Source organism: Pezoporus wallicus, unplaced genomic scaffold, assembly GCF_028554395.1.
Source record: "Pezoporus wallicus isolate ANWC-B61680 ecotype Strahan unplaced genomic scaffold, APGP_CSIRO_Pwel_v1 contig_6936, whole genome shotgun sequence".
NCBI lineage: Eukaryota > Metazoa > Chordata > Aves > Psittaciformes > Psittacidae > Pezoporus > Pezoporus wallicus.
Window position 1 is genome coordinate 705,516 of NW_026642285.1, and position 20,171 is coordinate 725,686.

At 37.0% G+C, this 20,171-nt stretch overlaps 1 protein-coding gene across 2 annotated transcripts in view; it reads left to right on the top strand.

Moving 5' to 3' along the window:
• TUNAR (TCL1 upstream neural differentiation-associated RNA) overlaps positions 1-20,171 on the top strand; it is a 167,843-nt gene that overhangs the window by 112,201 nt on the left and 35,471 nt on the right. The window contains exon 1 of one of the 2 annotated variants that reach the window (XM_057428395.1): positions 14,831-15,234. The exons of the other annotated variant lie outside the window; for it this stretch is intronic. The gene's annotated coding sequence lies outside the window, so the exon portion shown is untranslated. Of the gene's footprint in view, positions 1-14,830; positions 15,235-20,171 lie in introns of those variants that run through there. 2 annotated transcript variants of the gene reach the window in all.

The window sequence follows — 20,171 nt, forward strand, 5'->3', positions numbered from 1 at the left end:
TACTATCCTGTGATAATGCATCTAGATGGCTTACAAACCTGAGGTGACATGAAACATGGAGTGAGTTAACTTGTGATCATCTAAATCTGACCATATAGATATTCCTTAAAAAGACCCTTAAGCCCCAGGATCACTTTCTGTAACCTTTTGAAAGTGATCAGTGGTCCTTGCTCTTTGGTTCTGAAGACAGAGTATGCAACACATCCTTGTACTCTTGAGGAACACATATGAATGAGCTTGTGCTATGCTTTTCTTCTTAGTTTCCTCTTGAATTATAGGAAGGAAACCATCATAGGCTACTTCGTGTGAGTGCTGCATATGCTGTGGCAGTAACATGGCCTTTCCAGATACAGCTCCTGTTCAAGTTCTTAAATTCCAGAGGTACAGCTGGCAACTGAGATACCTAAGTTTGCTATGCCTACCTGTAGGAGTCTGTTGTGGGTGGAGGCTTGCTCAGTCACCCCCACACAGGAACTGTTGCCATTTCAGATGCCCTAGAGTATGCAAGGCACCCTGACAAGTCTGGGAGACCTATTGCCAATGGGACAACAGGCAGATTATGCTGCCTCATCTCAAATGGCACTGTCTCCCTCTCTGTGGACAATAGATTGAGCCCTCAGTATCAAAGCCCTTATTAGAGTCAGTAAAGCCTGGAGTTTCTGGAGCTGAGCGAGTGATTCAGCTCAGCAGCTACTGATTCCCTAGGTTAGGGTGAACTGAATCATGCTCTAGATTGTATTGGCTAGATTTCTGCTGATTACAGCAGGTGGATCAACAACTGATGCATGCGTGCATGTCTACGTGTAGATAACTGTGTTTAGATATCCTAAACACGAAATATTTTGAACGGCCAAGAGTTCATTTTTAGAATTTAAAGGTTAATTGCAGAAGCTTTCTTGCAGAACTAGAACAGAACAATCAAAGTACCCAGAAAGCTTAAAGGTCTCATGGGGAAGTATTTGTCCTATGAAATTGCAACAGGAAACAGAGGTATTTACCCTGTATACAAAAATTAATACGTAAGGCAAACCAACTAATAAATGACTTGTCAGACAGGTTCTCAAAGAGAAACAGAGTGTATTACCTTTAAATAAGAAGGTTTTAAAATGCTAGAAGACACACTAATGATTGGTGGAATATTGAAAGCTGAACAGGACCTTGATAGTACCACCGGTGGTTTTGACTGTTCTGATACCAATAGCTGTGTGGGGAATGATTTCCCATTCTTCATTAATGAAATGAAAAGGTGTGCCATTTATTTCAGTCATAGATTTTACCGGGAGTAAAGGGCTGAGCTTTATGTGTTGTTCTAAAGGGCTGGACTTGTTGCTCTGAAGTCGGAGGTGTAGTAGCATTCACATGTGCAAAATTTAATTACTCTGATTTATCAAGCAATTATTTTTCCTACTAGTTTAATTTAACTGTGGGAGATCACATCCTTTCTTTGATCATAATGAGTGCATTTGCTCCAGGACACAATTTGCCATTCACAGATGAATTATTTTTAACAGTGACTTTGCCTTTATTTTTCATTTTCAAATGAAATTACATTCTCAATTTGTTTGTAAATTTTAGTAGTAAATTTATTAGTATATGAGAACAATGAATTCTTTATTGGATGATGACAGAACTTCTGCCAGAAAGTCATTCCCATGCAAACCTTTTTAGACAACAATGTTATGCCATGTTGGTGGAAGATGAAAATTTTGAGTTTGAACCAGCTGGATGGAGAAGGTAGTTGTCACAAATACCAACATCCAAGACAGAGTTTGAATCTGTGTTTGATTCACACAAGCTTTTAGTGCACTTTCAGCGAGGGGACAGTATGTCATCCTGCTATTATTACCTGTGATTAGCACAGTGCTGGCAATTCTCACTCCTATTCAGAAACATCTAACTCTTCCTTGCATTATAGGAAGAACTTGTTTGCGCTATCTACATCTCTGGTTTCTGCTGAGGGATCAGATATTATTCTGAAAAAATGGTCTGAATGGGGAAGTGACTTGGTTAGGTCATTCTGCTTCCACTGTCCTGGGGATAAAGACAAACTTTCTTTGAGAGCCTCTAAAAATCGCCATTACTGATAAAAACTCAGCCACAGGATGATTGGGTTTATGTCACAAAATATGACTTGTGTTTGGCAAAACTCCAGATTTCTGACAATTTTCCCACGCAAAGGATTAGATTCGCTTAGTATGGTTTGATATTGAAAGGTCCGTGTTGGCAATCACTTATGTCTTTGCTGTCTTTTAGGTGCTTATGAACGATTTGTTAGACTATTTGTTCCATGACTTTTCCGGAACTGAAATTAAGTTGAGAGGTTTTCTCTCCTCTTCCCTGTCTCCCTTCACTTTTCTTTATTTTTATTTTTTTTTTAAATAAATATGAGTGGCCTTTTCCCAGTTTTGTGAAGCCTTATTTTTATAAATATAATCATTTATCATCCCTGAGACAAAAAACTGGTTGAAGGAAAATACCTACAGAGAATTTTCAGTGAGGTGATCTTATCTTAAAACCTCTCATTTACCTATTTTCCAATCTGTCACTATTCTGGTTTTATTACTCCTCTGTATTTCTGCTGCTAAGTTTTTGATCTCTAAGATCACGTGGACATTTTCACTGAAGACAGAAGCAAAGATGTCATTAACACTGTGAACTTCTCAAGATTCCTGTTGAGGAATGGATCAATATTTTTCTTAATCTTCTACTAATAATAATGTAAATATGGAGTATTTTCTCACAAGTTATGTTTTGCCTTTCTGATTCTTATTCACAGACTGTTGATAGTCTAGTTCAGGGTATTTTGTGCCTATGAGTTATCCTTTTTTTGTTTGTTTGTTTTGTTTTAGCAGCACTACCAGCTCTCCCCAGTTTGTTTTCTCCTTTTTACTGACACTATGTAAAATTCTAGCACTTCCACTTTCTAGTGTTTGTTGCAGTCTACTCTCCTAATCTTTATGATTTACGATGTTTGTGTTTCCCTTTCTAATTGTCTGAAGAAAGTTCTGTCATCGATTTCATGGTCACTTTCAGACAAGTTACTTTGCATCTACGCATTCTCAACCAGTTCTTCCAGGCTGACCAGAAAGACAGCCAAAAGACCTTTTATTTACTTGCTTTCTACAACCTTTATAGAAACAAGAGTTTCAAGAGTTAGCTGCCAATATGTTCTGGCTACCTTCCTTTCCCAGTGGTTGTCTGGATGATGAAAGAGTTCCACCACAAATCTGTGCTTTGCTCTTCATGTTTTTGCTGGTTGCCCAGAAAATGCCTCATCCACCTGATCTTTGTGACAAGACCCAAAACATGACACCAGTCTTTTACATTCAACATTTTATCAAGTTTTTATTCCTTCATCTCATGGGATTCTGAAGAATATCAGTATTCCCTGGATTCACAGAAAGACGTCTCCTTTGTTATACTTTTCAGTAACAGCTGAACAAGATATATAGACTTATGTCTGCTAAACAGTTAAATTGGGCAATATTGCAGCATTCAAATGCTGATACCTTCAGAGTCAAATATTCTGTTGGTATAACTCCAATGACTTCAATACATTTTCTCCATCAGAGAATGACTGTCGTGGTTTAAACCCAGTCAGGTAATTCGTTCGCTCACTTCCCCCCCCCTTCCTTGCCCTCCCCCTGCTCTCAGAGGGACAGAGAGGAGAATCGAAAAGAATGCAACTCCCACGGGTTGAGATAAGAACAGTTTAGTAACTAAGGTATAACACAAATCACTACTGCTACCACCAATGATAATAATGATAAAGGAAATAACAAGGGAAGAGAATACAACACCTCAGCACCAGCCGACCGATAACTCGCCCCCCCAGCCCGACCAAGCACCGACCGATACCTCCTCCAACCCTGCAGTCTCCCAGCCCTTCCGGCTAACTCCCAGTTACATGCTGGGCATGACGTGCTGTGGTATGGAATACCTCTTTGGTCAGTTTGGGTCAGGTGTCCTGTCTCTGCTTCCTCCCAGCTTCCCCTCCTCCCTGGCAGAGCATGAGGCTCACAAAGTCCTTGGCCAAACCAAAACATCTCTATCAGCTCTGTTCCCGAGCTGAAAGTCAAAACACTGCACTGCACCAGCTACCAAGGAGGAGAAACATGACTGCTACTGCTGAACCCAGGACAATGACCTATGTCTTCCCTTGAAAAGGAGGAAAAATATTCAAGTCTTTTCTTAAATCTGAAATTTTGATTTGAATTTAAGAACTCACAAAACATTTGTGACACCTTTTCTGACCCATGTAATCATTACTTTAAATGTTATAGGCAGGATAGTTCATAGACCATAGATAGTAGTTCTTCAGAGGAAAAAATATAGCAACCAATATTATAAGAGCAAAGAGAAAACACAGAAAGAAGATAATCAGTTATTAGATCTTGTGGATACTACATTAAAAGGCAATGAATAGTTCCCTTTATATGATTAATTCAGATTTTAATAACTAAGTTCTTCTGCACAACTGCAGTATTTCTTTTCATCACTAGTGTAGATGTTCAAACAACGTATTCTTTCCAAAAAATGAATGGGCAAAAAAATTGTAATATTATTGACTTCCTTAAACCTAGCTCATATGATGAATTTATGAAATAGAAATAATATAGAAATTCCTTAGACGGTGACAGGAAATACAAATCATGTGAATGGAAAGGAGGTTGCACTGAAATAAAGACAGTACAGAAGATAATGCGTTCGCTACAAAAGAGTTTTCTGTTAAGTACTTCCTGTAATTCTGTTTTCAGTGGAGCACCTGACAAGACACAGGAGAAGATGTACTGCATACATCACTTTTTTGTTCACTAGTAGCTGAAGATGTATTCAGAATGTAAGCAAACTGAATGCAGTGAGGGCTGGAAGGACCCTTGAGTGACTGTTTCCTGGTTAGTACAAAACCAAAACAAAACAAGCAAAACCTTTATAACTGAATTACTGGTACTATAGTTCTGAGTTAATGTGTTAACTAAGTTAGCATGTTTATCATGTGTTTAGTCTTAGTTAATGTGTTTAGGATGAAGATTATCCAGCTGCAGTGATTAGAGGCATTATACCTACAAAGATCAAATATGTCTTCTGGATCTCAAATGTGAGCAGGAAAGTTCCACTAAGTTCTGCGAAAGTGAGTTTGGTTCTATAGTACCTTTATACTATTTGAAATTAATTTTATTGAAAACTAGGCCTGGTGCCTATGGAAAAATTTTTAGGGTTGAGAGTGAGCTCTTGACTGAAAGTCTTGGGAATCGTTTTATCAGGAAAGAATGACCTAGGAAATAGCACTTGCCACAGCTCTGAAAAAGGTATTCACACTCAGTGCTGGTGTCTGAGCCTGCTGCTTTGCACATAACACAATATCATGTTTTTTGTGGAAAGTATAATAGAGATTCTTTCTTGAAATTCAGTGAACAGATATCAAAGATATTTCTCACTGAATTCACAGATTAGATTTAGTAATGACAGTAGACCTGAGCACACAGCCACTTGTATTCCCTTATTCCATATGGCAATTGCTAAATGTGTCGTTTTGTTGTCAAAAAAAGGAAGAATACCTTTATTTTCTGGTTTGTTTTTTTTTGTTGTTTTTTTTTTTTAATAAAATTTGGAGCTATAATACAATGAAAAAGGGACAGGCATAAAATTCTGGCAAGGCTTTACTTAGAATTGTTGCTTTTAATTCTTCTGTCCTGAGATATAAATTCTCAACCTAAAGAATGAAAAAAACAAGGGAACATTCTCACATACAATTGGAGCAAAATTTCCAGTTCCTGTAAAAGCATCACCTCAGACAGACAGAAGTGCTTTTCAACTTCACATTCTCCTTTTTCTATAGAAATAATAAGTTCATATTGTTTAAAACCCATTCTAAAGGGACGAAAATTATAAGTCTCAATTGCATTCACAGATGCTGATCTCAAAAAGCATGTTCACGGAGCAGCAGATATCAAAACTGAAAACATCTTCCAAAATCTCATTGTAGAACACTTCAATATAGCCCTCCTCTTCTTTAATGTTTGTCTCTGTTCTTTTCATCTGAAGCACATTTTGTGCCTCATGTGCACTGGAAATCAAATTCAAGAATTGCATAATTGGCTACAAGAGGGATGACTGACTGCTTTAAGGAGTCATCTCCTGTTCTGCTACTTCACAATAAATCCACAAAAATTGCTATTTCAATGAAAGTGGTCACTAGAGAGTAGAACAGAATTTCATCCCTAGGTTTTAACATTGAAACTGGGAAAGAGTCAATAGCCCGAAAGTGCTTTTTGTGTACCTGCTCTACTTTAAGAGAATGTAGAAGGTTTTATATTTTCTTAAATTAAGCAATTAATATTTCTTCTCTTTTTTCCTTTTTTTTTTTTTTTCTTTTTATGCAAAATCCCAGCTATAACAGTGTTTGAGGGCATGGGAAATATCATACTTGAGGAAAAAAAACGCTATGATGTATTGGTTATAATGTTCTCCACCACAGGCCAATAAAACTGCTAAAATGAAATTTGCTTGTTGCCTTATTCTTTGTAACATGCACTTCTGGTGAAAGACCAAACAGCTATCAAACTTTTGATGGGCAAAACGTCTGTGTTATGTGTTGAGTTGGGCTGTGCATAATATGGGCTCCAAGGCTGTTGCATTGATAGAATGGATTGGTTTTGGTTTTGTATTTTCTTAGGAAAGCCATAGCAGCATTTTTAAGTTTTCATACTTTTTCTTGCTTCTTATCTAATAGGTATTCTCTCATGATTTATTAAGAAGTATAGAACATGTATTTTGTTAAAACTGTGGAGAAATCAAGTACTGTAACGATGAGATATTATATAAAAAGATAGAAAAATATTTATGCAGATTCTTGTGGAATTTTTATGTGTTTGCTGCATATAAATTAGCCCTATAATTTCACTGAGGAAAGTGAAGAATAAATAAATTCTGAGGGCAGAAATAGTTGAAGTTTTAAATAACTTGCTGAAGGACAAAGCTGAAAAAACTGTCAACAAAAGAAAAATGGGAAAAATATGTATTTTCTTGGGGTTAGTTGTGAATTCCACTGTCACTTGTTATACACATATTTGAAAATATAAAGACTTGATCTGGATTTCATTATAAAACCTTTGTGGATATCCATTAAATCATAATTTATTAAGCAGATTTTGTTTTAATTTTTAAACAGAAATTGCTTTATTTTGTTCAGCTTGAAACAGTTTAAATCAGAAATATAACTCACTGATGATTGTCCATGCAATGCTGTTGTATTTTATGAGAATAGGGTGGGAGAATTTTTTACATGAGGAGTTTAGAAAGACAAATACAATGTAATAGATGAAATACATAGCAAAACTAGGTAATTGTTCCTGGTATGTAAGTATACTTGTTAAACTATTTCACAGTCTATGAAAGAAAGTATATTTTTGTGAAAATATTGCTAGTTGGTTATTTTCATCTTCATGAGCATGTGTATAATATATTGCATTAAAAAGCAACCAACAAAAAACAAAGTGTGAGAGGAGCATGAAAGTTTTAAAGAAAAAAAAACCAAACTTGAATACTCAAAAAAAAATCCCAAACTCACTTACTCATATTAGAGGCTGGAATTTCAAAATGCATAGACAAACTTTGTACTCTTTCCTGTAGTTTATCTGTGAAAATATTACCTGGTTTTTATTTGGTGCTGAGTTTCACACGTATTTTTAAGACCATAAGGAGATGCTTTATTGAGGAAATAATTTAGGAAAATGGTATTCAAAACTGCATATGCCCATGGCTGTTTTAGGATTGTATATGCAATTATAACGCTGTCACCAACTGACTTTTTGAATCTTAATCTTCCATTTTAAGACTATTTTATGGCAGCTGTTTGATAAAAGAAGTATTCGATATATCATTTGAAATACTTAGAGGATAATATTACTATCTAAAACCAACCGTGGACAAAAATGTTCACAGTTAAAAGGAAATAAGCCTATGCAGTCCAGAAGTACCTTAATGGCTTTGTCTTCACAGGAGATGACATTTTCTTTACAGAATATAAATATCTTTTTCGGTATTATGTACTGTAAGACACAGGGAAACTCAGAAATGAGGTGTGGAAATGGTGTTTCTTAAAAATGTGTAGCCTTTAAACATGTATCTTTTAGTACAAAGACATTCAATGTTCATGGAACTGTTTGAGGTTTCCAACAGTTCTAGTCTTGTGTCCACAAAATAAAGTCTATTAAAAGTGATGTAGTGTGACACTCCTTCTGCACTAAGGTGGCCAACCTGCCCTTCATTGACAATAAGCCTTAGTCTGTGCAAGCTACTGAAACAGGGCTGGCCAAGACGAGAGGCCTCCTCAGAAAGGGTCACTACCCAGAGGCTGCTGATGGAGAGAGGCAAATAATGCTCAACTATGAAAATGCTGCTGGACAGCAGACATACTGGTGGCTCTCTAGTGGCTTTGCTGAGTTAAGTTTTTCTAAAAACTTCAGCCATAATATTCACAGAACATTTTAATGTTCCCATAAATTTCAGGCTTGCAATGACATTATAAGCTAATTCAGGGGTTCTACTTGCACTTTTGAGCATCTGAAAGTAACCTTTGACCATTGTCCTTCTCTAAACAATTCAGGTTTACTATAATTAACTAAGAACATATTGCCCATTAGATCTGCTGTGTGAAAAACAAAGAAACAGATCTTTTCTTTCCTCATGTTAAGAATTCATAATCAGACTTTAACAAGATAGCTTCAAGAATACTTTTTTTTTCATCATTTGTAAGAGAAAAATAAAAAGGAATAAGAAATTACCAACTGTGAAGTTAGGTGCAGAGTTTAGAAAAATATTGTGTTAGCACAAGAAGTTATTTCTTTAACATAAGATGTCAAATAGAAAAGCCTCACATCTTCTTTGAATTTTGTTGTTAAAATACTTTGTGAAATGTAGCTACATAACAGTGTTCGGAATTAGAAAAAGCTCTTGTGTAAAATGTATTACTAAAGGCTGCTCAGCAACAGGAGTTTAAGATGGAGAGTGGAGAAAAATACATTACTTAGTTGAACATGTAGAACTTATTTGGTGTACTTAGAAGGCAATTTCCTGAGTTGGTTTTTGTCCAAGGTTCTGCAGTTGTCACCTGAAGCTTATGGGAAAAGCCACAGGATCTTTCATAAGCAAAGGTTATTGTGACCTTTGCTTTAATGCCTCAGGACAGAAGATTCAGGATGGTTTCTCTTGACAAAGTGTGAGTACAGAACAGGTGTGGGTAACAATGCTATTTATTTATTCCTTGCCTGTCTCAAGCTTCTGTGTTTTTTTGTTCTTTGATAAACAGAAAAATAAGAGATTTTTTTTAAAGCAGAAATCAGTTAGACTGAAGAGCAATGTTACTTCTCAGTGGGGACTGTCAGCTAAGGAATGAAGAACTAAGATGACAAAAACACTATTTTGCAATGTGAATTATACTACCATTTATGAAATTGATATTTTGTGTCCTGATGACTTCAAAAAATGGTGGGGCTCTTTGATATTCATAGGACAAATGTACAAAGCATTATGCCAGAAGCCAGTGTAATCTGCTTCCAAGGATGAGGATAAAAGTACAAACTAAAGATCAAACAGCAGAAGATTCTGTAAGACTAAGAAAAAGCAAAACTTTAACGGGAGTCTAGAAGTGGGCTGAAAAGCAAAAACTTTCTTATGAATAAGAATTGTTTGACTTTAGACAGTGTTTTCCATCTGTGGATTGCAAAGCATTTTACTAATTATAATTAAAGCATCACAATGTCTTTCTGTGGGAAGTAAATACGTCTGTTTTGTGTATCTGTAATGATGATACTTCAAATAAAAAAGTATCTGGCCTTCAAATACGGCTGTCAACTTCTCCCTTCAAAAGCAGCAAATTGAAAAGAAATTGAGCTGTGATGAAAAAATAATAAGTTTTTTGGACTGAAATCCTTTTAACCTTTCCAGATTATTTTTATATGACAGTCACAGGAGTGTTCTTACACAGACTGCACATTGCGTCTGGTTAACCCATATTAATTAGAAACAGGACTGCAGATTGATTGTGATATTATATTCCTCTTTATATGTAGTCTGATTGATATATGATGGTTCTTTTGAGTTAAGGAATAACATGAGATGCGAACATATGTGATAGTTCTTTTGAGCTAATGAATAACATGAGATGCGAACATACTTTCTTTTTTGTTTAAGCAGAGTTTAAAAAAAATGTTGCTGCATGTCCTGTTCAAAGTGGTCAGGGAAGAACTGTGTTCACAGGCTTTCTATAGTGAGAATGTTGTAATGAACGGATGACTGGGCTGAATCTTTTATATGTGATCTTTTTCCTCCCAAACCCCAAAAAGGCCTTCCCATCCAATGCATGTATCATAACGGCAGCTGGTGAAAAATATCTCTGATTTATTTATCTGTGGCTTATCAAGCTTGCAGACTAACATACAGTGAGAATGATTATAATACATTCATAATGTCTTTTCTTGAAGGTCTGAAATTACAGAAAAATTTAAAAGAAAGAACAGCAACATCTGTCACATCTGTTCAAGACATATACACTAAGAAAAGTCTGTTCTTAGAGTTATGCTTGAGATAAAGGCGGGTGCTTATGGCAAGCAGGAAAAATCGGGTCAGAGGTTGACAAGATGACCTCCTGAGGTCCCTTCCCACCTGAATTATCCTATAAGACTATGTTTTTAAACATGAACTCACTTCAGAGTGTGATGCGCTGTTCATAAAAGTCTGAGGCAAAAGAAATGGCATTATATCCATTTATCCTGACAGGTTGTTGCAGTATCCCCACATTAATCACATGCATAAAGTATGCAACAAATGTGTTGTAACCATCTCTTAAAGCAGCTGAATGATCAGAGAAATTTGCCTTTGACAAAGGAATTTCTGTCGCTTTTTAGACCATGAAAAAAAGGTGCCTCTTTCTCAAGCTTGGCTTAGATATTTGGGCATTTGATCACTGAACATAGGACAACAAATAAAAGTTGTTTGTCAGTTTCGATTCCTGTTGACACGTGCATTGGCATGTTTTAGATATGTTCTACTCTTCTGCTGGGAACTTAAGCTCTAGGGGAATTTTTCAAGATAGCCCAATGGCAGCCTGTCCAACTCTGCAGCATTGAAACTGATTTTGTATCTAACATAAAGGAACTGTTTGTGCTTAATGAAAACTAAACACAATTCTTGAATTTCTTGCTACAAGTAAAAGTGATCACAAACTGTTATTTTAAAATGTGACTGAACTTAATCAAAACTGAGTCTTAAGCATGCTGACTCAACTTTCTCATTCTTATGTATAGAGGCTTGTTCTTTAAGCACAAATAAATTTATTCTAGTTATGAATATGAATATGCACAGAGTGTGTCAGGATTTATGTTTCTGGCTAGAAATAAAGTAACATAATCATTAAAGACACCAATTTCCACCTGTGTTTGTCTCTGTGTTCATCTCTGTGTTCCTGGTTTATTGTTTCTTTTATTAAGACTCTGCACCCTCGACAGAGCAGTAAAAGTGCAAACTTTTAGTAGTTACTTTTTTTTTCTAGCATTTTCTTTTATGTCTTGGAACTATTTTGTCATTTGATTAAATTTCAACAAGGAAATTGTGCAGGATATATTATTTACTGAAAATAACTTGCCAACATGCATAAAAAAATTGCTTTGATGAGGATTCTCTGAGCAGGATACAAAGTAAAAGTATATTTGGAGGCCTTTGGTGTTTAGGGAGATGCATATATTATCTAAAATGAACAGCTCTCAGTCCGTCAAAGGCTTTTTTCATGCTAGAATAGTATGTAGGAAAATCCAAATGACACAAGACAGCATTATGTCATGCTTGCTAGGATCCTGGCTCTTTGAGGGGCTGTATGCCCTCACTGAGTTCCTGCTGACTTTCAAAAGAAGATGAAGATGCTCAGAGTCCTTCCTAGGACACACATATTCTCCCAGGATGAGCAGGAGATACCCATAAGCCCTCTACAAGGGTAGTGTCACCTTCCTATGCAAAAACAACCCTTGGAACAAATTCAGTTCTTTATAGTCAGTAGCTGAAATGCCATGTCTCGTGGAAAACTATAGATCTCCAGTGTTATTAATATCCTGGCTTTGTGAGACACACACATTGACCTCTATTCCTAAAATGTACCTTTGAGTGAGGAAAGTATATTGTACAAAACATAAGGCAAGCATTTTTACACAGTAATTATTGGACCTGATGGATAGAGGGGTAATTCAGACATTCAAAATATTTCTAGAGGCAGATACATTTTGTAGGGTCAAAACATTGAAATTCTTCATGTTTAACAAGATAGTGACAAATTTCATGGCCACTGGCCTCTGTTCTGAAAGAAGCTACTGATATCTTCTCTATCTTTTTTTCTCCTACTCTCCAACGTTAAAGTGGTTCAGCCTTTGAAAAGTTCGTTCAACATCAGACCTCATTCCTAACCTGGGAACCCAAAATGGGAACCCTGGGCATGCTAAAAAGACTGAATGCATGAGAAGTGGTTTTAGGAGTCAAATATGAGTTGAGAACAGGATGGGCATTGAGATTTCTGCCATATAACACCAGAGTGTTGCAGTGACGTTGCTGAGGGTGACCTTCCATCTGTGGTATCAATCTACCATAGTAGGAAATACATGCTAGTGTGCAGAGAACACTATATGCTGCATCAGTGGCAGTGGTGATTTCTTTTTGTGTTGCTGTTTGTTTACACATTCTGTGATAGATGGTGCTTTACTGCTTTTTTTATTGCGGGGGTACTGCATGTGATGCTCTGTCAGAGGCTTGCATGTAAAGCAGTCCTGTGCTAGTGGGAAGACTCCTGAAAGGAGCAAACACCCAGCCAAATTGCAGAGTTGTAAGGAAGAAGGGAATTTTCTTGGGAATCTAGAAGGGTCTGAGTGGAGTAGATACAACTCAAGAAGTCACTGAAAGTTGCTGGACTCGGTGGGATGGGATTTCCTCCACGATGCTCAGAAAATGGTGTTCCTACTCTTCCTATCTTTGTCTTTTCCAGGGGCAGTGGGGTTGTTGAGCATCCAGAAAGAGCATTTATCTTCCACCCAGGCATCATATATAGAAAGGGAGTTGCCAGCATATCTAATGCATGGGGTCATATGAGCAAATGCTTCCTCTATAGTAGCAGCAACCAAAGCTTTATCAAAGGGCAGCTGTTTTTCCATGCACATATAAGCTTAGGATACTGGGTTGCAGCAAAATACAGAACTGTGAATATGGCAAGGAAAGGAATATGCAAACTAAACTTAGCGCTACAGCATTTTCAAACAAAGTCCTGAGCTATCAATGATTTTTTTCTGTGCCAAGGATGTGGGATTTGCTGTATCTGGCATGTGCAGTTCCTCAGAGCTTGAATGGAAAACATGGCCATTTTTTAAGCCCCATTTTTCATATTTTCAGCATATCACATGGATGCACGTTGACTACAGCCTTTGTAAAATATGGGGTAATGGAAATAGGGGTTGATTTCTTTTTTCTTTTTTTTTCTTTTTTCCAAAATGTGATATTTTCACTGATTGCAAAGGGCTAGATTAAGCTCTTCTAAGGGGAAAAAACAATGCAAAGTATGGCAGCATTAATAACTAGAAAGCTTAAATTCAGAAACTCTGTTTTCTGCAAGATTTGGTGCCACTGCAGGTAGACAGTGTGCGTGTAAAGCATGAAAGGTGACAGCTGGACTGTAAATTCATGCAGATGCAGAGTTTCTTTGTTTAATGCTTGAATAGCATTTGGCTCAGTGGTGTTTTGGTCGGTGACTGGGCTCATCATATAAATAAATGGAATGTTTTCTTTTTGGCCCTGAAGGGAACAGGCATGTGTTTGTGCTGCATATGTTATCTGAGCAAATTCAGACCTAACATGGCACCGTTACATGCAGGAGATCTTCAGGTCACAGCAGGGTTTCAAACAGCTCCTTTCAAGATGTTTTTGGTGAATTTGTGGTCTAGCTGTATAGTGATGCCCAGGGACACAGGAGCCAGCTGGAAAAGGTCCTTATCCACAGACTCTCAAAATCTATTTTTGTGGGCCTCAGTGGGATTTAAATTAGGGTTTTTAGGCTGAAGTTCCCATTGCTTGATGCCAATAATTGTGACAGTTATTCCAAAGTGTTCATCAGTTATGATTTTTGTGACAGCCTTCATAGCCATATTTTCCAGAACGTCCAAAGACCTGGTGTGTTTAGGCTACAGAAAAAGCAGTCACAAATGCATTTATTTGTATTTAGGAGATGTGGCGTTACTAAATGTTCGTTCTCCACATGTACTCCAGACAGTATTGATAACAATAAAATGTCCTGTGATACTGATAAATGCTGCTTTCACATACACATCTCTGGTAGATTTTGGAGCTATCTGATAAGTTTCTCAGGGGAGCAGAAACAATTACAGTAGTTACACATACTGAATTTTCTTTTCCTCTTCCTACCTGTTTGCCTCTAATAAACAGAAGACTTCTAATTTCTTTTGCACTCTGTCACAGTAGAAATTAATGGAGTAAATGCACATGCTGCTTTACTTTGCAGAGACTGGCTTATACAACAGATTTTTACTCTGTGAGACAGATTTTGCTGTATTTGTGCTTTTTTCATCTCCCCCTAAGGAGTATTAACTCAAAGCAATCACAAGACGCCTGTCCTTGCCTGCTGCTTCTTGGGCTGCTATATCCTCTTCTTTGCTTCTTGCTTCTCTATTTGAAGCTGCCTTTTTTCTCTCTTCTCCCCCCCCCCCCCCCCTTTTTTTTTTAAAGAGGAAAGGACAACAACCAAAAAAAAAAAAAAAAATCTAAGGGCTGTCTCCTTTCCTAAATCATAACTATTTGATGTGAGAAAGCTGAAGCATGTAAAACCTTTTTTCACACAGAATTTACTTTCCACAACTGTGTTCTTTCTACTCAAATCAAGATAGATAGAGTGCTCTGTAAAGTACAGTGTTGGAAAAGGAAGACGTGTACATGCTTTGAAAATGCTGAGCTGCTTGTGAACTATAGACATGGCATGTTTATGACTTGGTTTTCTAAGCAATCTCCAGAGCCTGAATGGATTACAGTGATATTTTAACAAGGCTGCTGGCATCCATCACCAGCTTTCACTTACTGAGAAAGCTAAAAGTTGGAAGAATGTAATTATTTCCCTGTAAGCTAAATGGTAGTGGCTGATTGTCAAGAGAACTTTGATGCTTTAAACTTCTTCGTCTCCTGTAAGGCAAACAGGTAAGTCTCGTGGGTTTCACTTCAGCATCCATTTTGGTAAGGGAGCAGGGGCTCACACGGGAATGGTGTCAAAGGAAAAATGAGTTTGATATAAAAGTAAACTGTATTTCTAAAATTTTAAGCGTAGTATTGCACATTGTCATTTTCTGTCTGTCAGGTTACAAATCCACTACCTATAAGGAATATTATTGCATTCCACAATCAAGATCTGAATCTCACTCTGACTTAATCCTGAATATAAGCAACTATCGTATACATTTATATGCTATTGGAAGAGGATGTGTTTATCTGTCATCTGTGCATAGTTAAGTATGTGTGTCTAAACCTCTTTCTGTCATCTTACAATTACTTCTGGATCAATTACCCTGGTTAAAACAATGGTATTCCATGTGATAAATGCAATAATATGTATAGGATTGTGTTTTCTAAAGATGATTTTTGTTGAACATGTTTTCCCTGAAAACATGATTTCCTGAACTGAAATCTTTGGGCAGCTTACATTTCAAATGAGTCCTGCATCACTGTAGAAATACTGTGGTAAAAAAGAGGGGTTTCCTAGCTCGCAAATGGGGATCTAACAGCATCAAAAATAGATATTTCTTTCCCTTTAACCCTTGAAAAAATACTTATTCTCTTTGACTAATGTCACTGCTGTGCCTCTAGAGGTAAGGCTTCCTATTTAAAGACCTTTAACCTAAAGGACCTGATTACCATTAGGAAAAAAAAAGACCCTTTGACCATAAATAGTTTTTGTCTTAATGAAGTTTTTTTTTGTCCTCTGGGAACATTTGCTTTCTTACGTATTGTTATTATCGAAGGGCAAACCTTTTATATAGTTCTCAAAGATTTTTGTCTATAAGAATGACTATCAGAGAAGAGAGTATTTTGAAGTAAAAAATATTAATAATTTTTTTGTTTTAAAATATGATTGTTTACGGAAAGCAATTAATTTAAGCTCCATTCCCAATCTGGCTCTGATAACTGAAAGAAAGCCTGCTGGCAGACACAATTAGAAATAAACTTCTAAGAATAATTAGATGTGTAATTAAGGGAAGACTGAGTTATTATCACTTTCTCCTCCACATAGTAATTTTGCATGAAAACATGAGAAATGACTCTCATTAAAATCTCACAGCAGATCAATCCACAAAAGGGAGTGAGACATTAAAACAGAGCATTCAAGATGTGCAAACAGTACAATTAATTAATTAAACAGAGACCAGCACCAAAGAAAAGCCTGAAACAAATTGGACTTGTAAGAAATAGATATGTCCTTTTAGGATGGTTTGAGGTTTTTTTTGTTGTTTGTGGTTTTGGTTTGGGGTTTTTTGGGGAGGGCGGAATCTCTGTTTTTAAAAGGGATACCTCAGAGTACCTTGTGGATTTATATTAGTAAATTTCGCTTTTACCATTTAGCTTTGAAGAATTCTTCTGAATACCTGCGCTTTATTCATCTGTAAAGTTTTCAATTTATTAATTAATGGGAGTGAGTAATTACTTACGATGGATTTAAAAGAGCCTGAGAGAGTAGTGGGCTTTACCTCCGGCTACAGAGCATTCTCCCCCCTCTTCAGGGACTTGCTGAGCTGCTCCCAGTGACTTTCACCAGAAAGCTGCTTACAAAGGTATCTCTGCTAGTGGCAAACAGAAAACCAAACCAAACTGGCTGATGAGTCTTTTGTGAAACAAAGAATAAACAGGCATGTATTGAAAGGCTTTACCAGGCAAAATACTGTGATTCTGGAGAATGACAGTATTAAGAATAGAAATGCCAACAGTTACTTAAACGTGGCTTCTGTTAAATTCCTCAAAGTGCAGTATTAACCCAACATTTACAGTTTGCATTTTAGAGTATTTAATAATGTCTTAGCTACTTTGCTGTTGCACAGTATTTATCCTATCTCTAGCTGTGGATCATACAAATATTCAGGTTATTTACTTTTCATAGGGCTTGGAAGTTAACCCAGGAAGGGAAATCTGAACCTCTTCTATTAAAGGAAAAAAAAATTAAAATAAAAATTAAAATTAAAAAAATAAGCAAGAGAAAGAAATTTTTATTCTGTAGTATTAGATAGTAATGTCATGTAATATGCACCCAAGAGCTTAACAAAACTGTAGTAGGACTTTAACCAAGCCTCTCTAATCTGTCATTAGCATGCTATATCATTAGCATACTATTATTTTTTTGCCTGGTGGGTATATTGCCTGTTGAGAAATAATGTGAATTTTTATTCAGCAGTAATAACAGCTGCTGCTTAAGAGGTTGCTTGTTTTTTTTTTTTACCATTTGTGAGCATGCTTATCTAGAAAAGGATTTCAGGCAGATGATCACTCTTGGGATTCAATGAATTCATGCATTGCATGTTCTGTTTTACTACATGGCTCTACAGCAAGATTACTCTTTTTCTAATGCAATTCCAGTTCGAACTTGGACACTGCAACCATCACCGCATCTCAGAAAATAGTACCTGTCTTCTGGTGTGGTTTAATCAACACATGGAACTAGTCTACTAAAGCAGCATTAGAGGTGCAGTCTGACTCTATTTGGTGCAACAGGCTAAGCAATTTCTGTCTGAGACTGTAATAGCCTCCTCAGAGGCCAATCCTTTTCCATAGAAACTGGGGAGCATTTAGCTCCCAGAGGAGTAGGATCATACCACTTGTTTTGGTGTGTAATTTGTGCTCGGTATTGATGACCCCGAAAAAATACAAATGCCACTGCATCTTGCCTATGCAAAACACCATTTTAAGTCAAGATGCCCCTTTTTAAAATGAGATTATGAATTTATGTTCCATTGTGTGCAAAGAAGTTAATTTCAAGCCAGGTTTTCTTTTTTCTGAAGAAAAAATAGACTTAGTGTATGTATTTTCTGCAGTGAATATAGCTTTGCTACTAGCTAAATAGTCACATATTTTATAGAAATGCTATTTTTCATATTAGGGTGATGTAAGGGAAGCAGTGCTACATTACCAGTACACAGCAAATTTAAACTGAAACTAACTCAGCAATGGACAGTTATTACTGCGTATGTACTGTTACTAGCTACACCGGTGTAAATTAGGGACAATTTCATTCCAATAGGTGACTGTAGGAGGTTTATTTTACAATAAATAAAATTCAAATCAGATCCATTAAAATTTATTTCAGACTAACTTGGGAAAGTATAAACAAGACCAACAATTAGTAACCACAAGCTGTAATCTTGTATTATTCTTTAGTTAGCAGTTAAGTTGCAGTAAAGCAGCATTTATGGAAGATGAAGGAGAACAACAAATGTAAAATATTTTGCTGTTTTTACTTACAACTGATTATATTATTTTCTTACCATAGCAAGTTTCGGGCAAGTATGATACCCTAGTCTGACTTGCACTGATGGAAACTAGAAAAGACTGAGACCAGTTGCCACATAGAATATTGAAAATAATTATTACAGTAATATATATTAAAGTATAGTAGAAATATCCTATAGGGATTCTAAGTATACTGCATGTAGATGGAATTATATGTACATTCTCTGTCATGATTTCAGATTTTTTTTTAATGAAAGTCTGTTTCTTACAGTTAGATTTTCCAATTAATTGCTGATGATGATCTGGAAATGCACTCACTGAAACTCAGGCTCTCATGCATGTATTATGGCATTTCAACTAAAAAGGCAAAAAATCAATTCAGTTGTTTGTGCTGCAATTGGCTGAATAGTAATTGCGACACAGGATATTGAAAGGTCAAAAAAGAGATATCCAGAAAACTTATTTGGAAATTATTTTCACAGTTTTTTTATTAAAATTTGGTTAATAATTAAGTTATACCTTCTGTTTAATACCTTAAATATTTTTGCACAGCCTGTGCATGTCTTTGCATTTATTTTAAAATTACTTTTATGTAGTTTTATGTATCTTTTGCATACAATACTGATTTGAAAAATCTAATTCAGTTCTCAGATGGCAGCTACCAGAAAAGGTACATCTTGCAAGGAATAAAGTGATGGTCTCTATCAAGTATTAAACTATGGTTACAATGAAAGCAAATGTTTTAGTAAACAAGCAATTTCATTTGCTTCTAGCAGCCAGGCAATACTGTAGCAGTCAGCTGGGTGAACTGGGGAGGAGATTTCCCTTGTCACTCAGTTCAGAGCCTGCATGGGTGGCCTGCACTGCCCTGTGGGAAAGCACCTCCTGACCAAAGTGGGTGCTCAGGCTGTCTGAGCACCCAAGGAGCAATGCTGGTACACCTCTGCTTCCACCTCCCCTGTTTTCTCTGCTTCTGAAACTTGCAGGGAGATTCCTGGGAGATTTTTGTGCTTCAGCTTAAAGCCTGACAGCCTGTGACCACATCTTCCAAGTCTCTAGAGGCCTCTGCTCTGCTTCAGGCTAGGGGACAGTTGCCCAGAACAGTAAGGAACCTACACCACCCCACTGCCCTCCCTCCTTGAAGCACAGGCATTCACACCCAGCCAGAGGATGGCACCATTTCCCTAGCCTGGACCACCATTTCGCACTTGTTGCAGCCCTCACTCGCCTTCATTAAATGTCATCCTTCCACTTGGTCCTTTCCTACACTAGAACATAGTGATGGAAGAGGCTTTTTTATTTCCCATTCATCTCCCTGGGGGCTTTCTCTTGCCAGGTCTCAGCAAAGTGAAGGAGCCAATCTGATCTGAAACTGGGCTTCTCCCCAGCCAGTTGCCATAGCTTGCTGCACCTCTCCATTATGTTGATACCCAAGGTCTTGCAGTATGAGCCTTATCTGTCTACAGGACTTGAACACGGAGGGTTGCTGCTGGTCTGATTTGGCTTCAGTAACTGATGTGGTTTTGGAGGAACACCAGTTCTACTATTCCCCCAGGGAATGAGGGCTGACTGGGTCCTAGCTTGCTCTTGCACTTAGGCTCACAGGACACTCATTTCCTCAAAGGGGATAATGCTACTATTGAAAG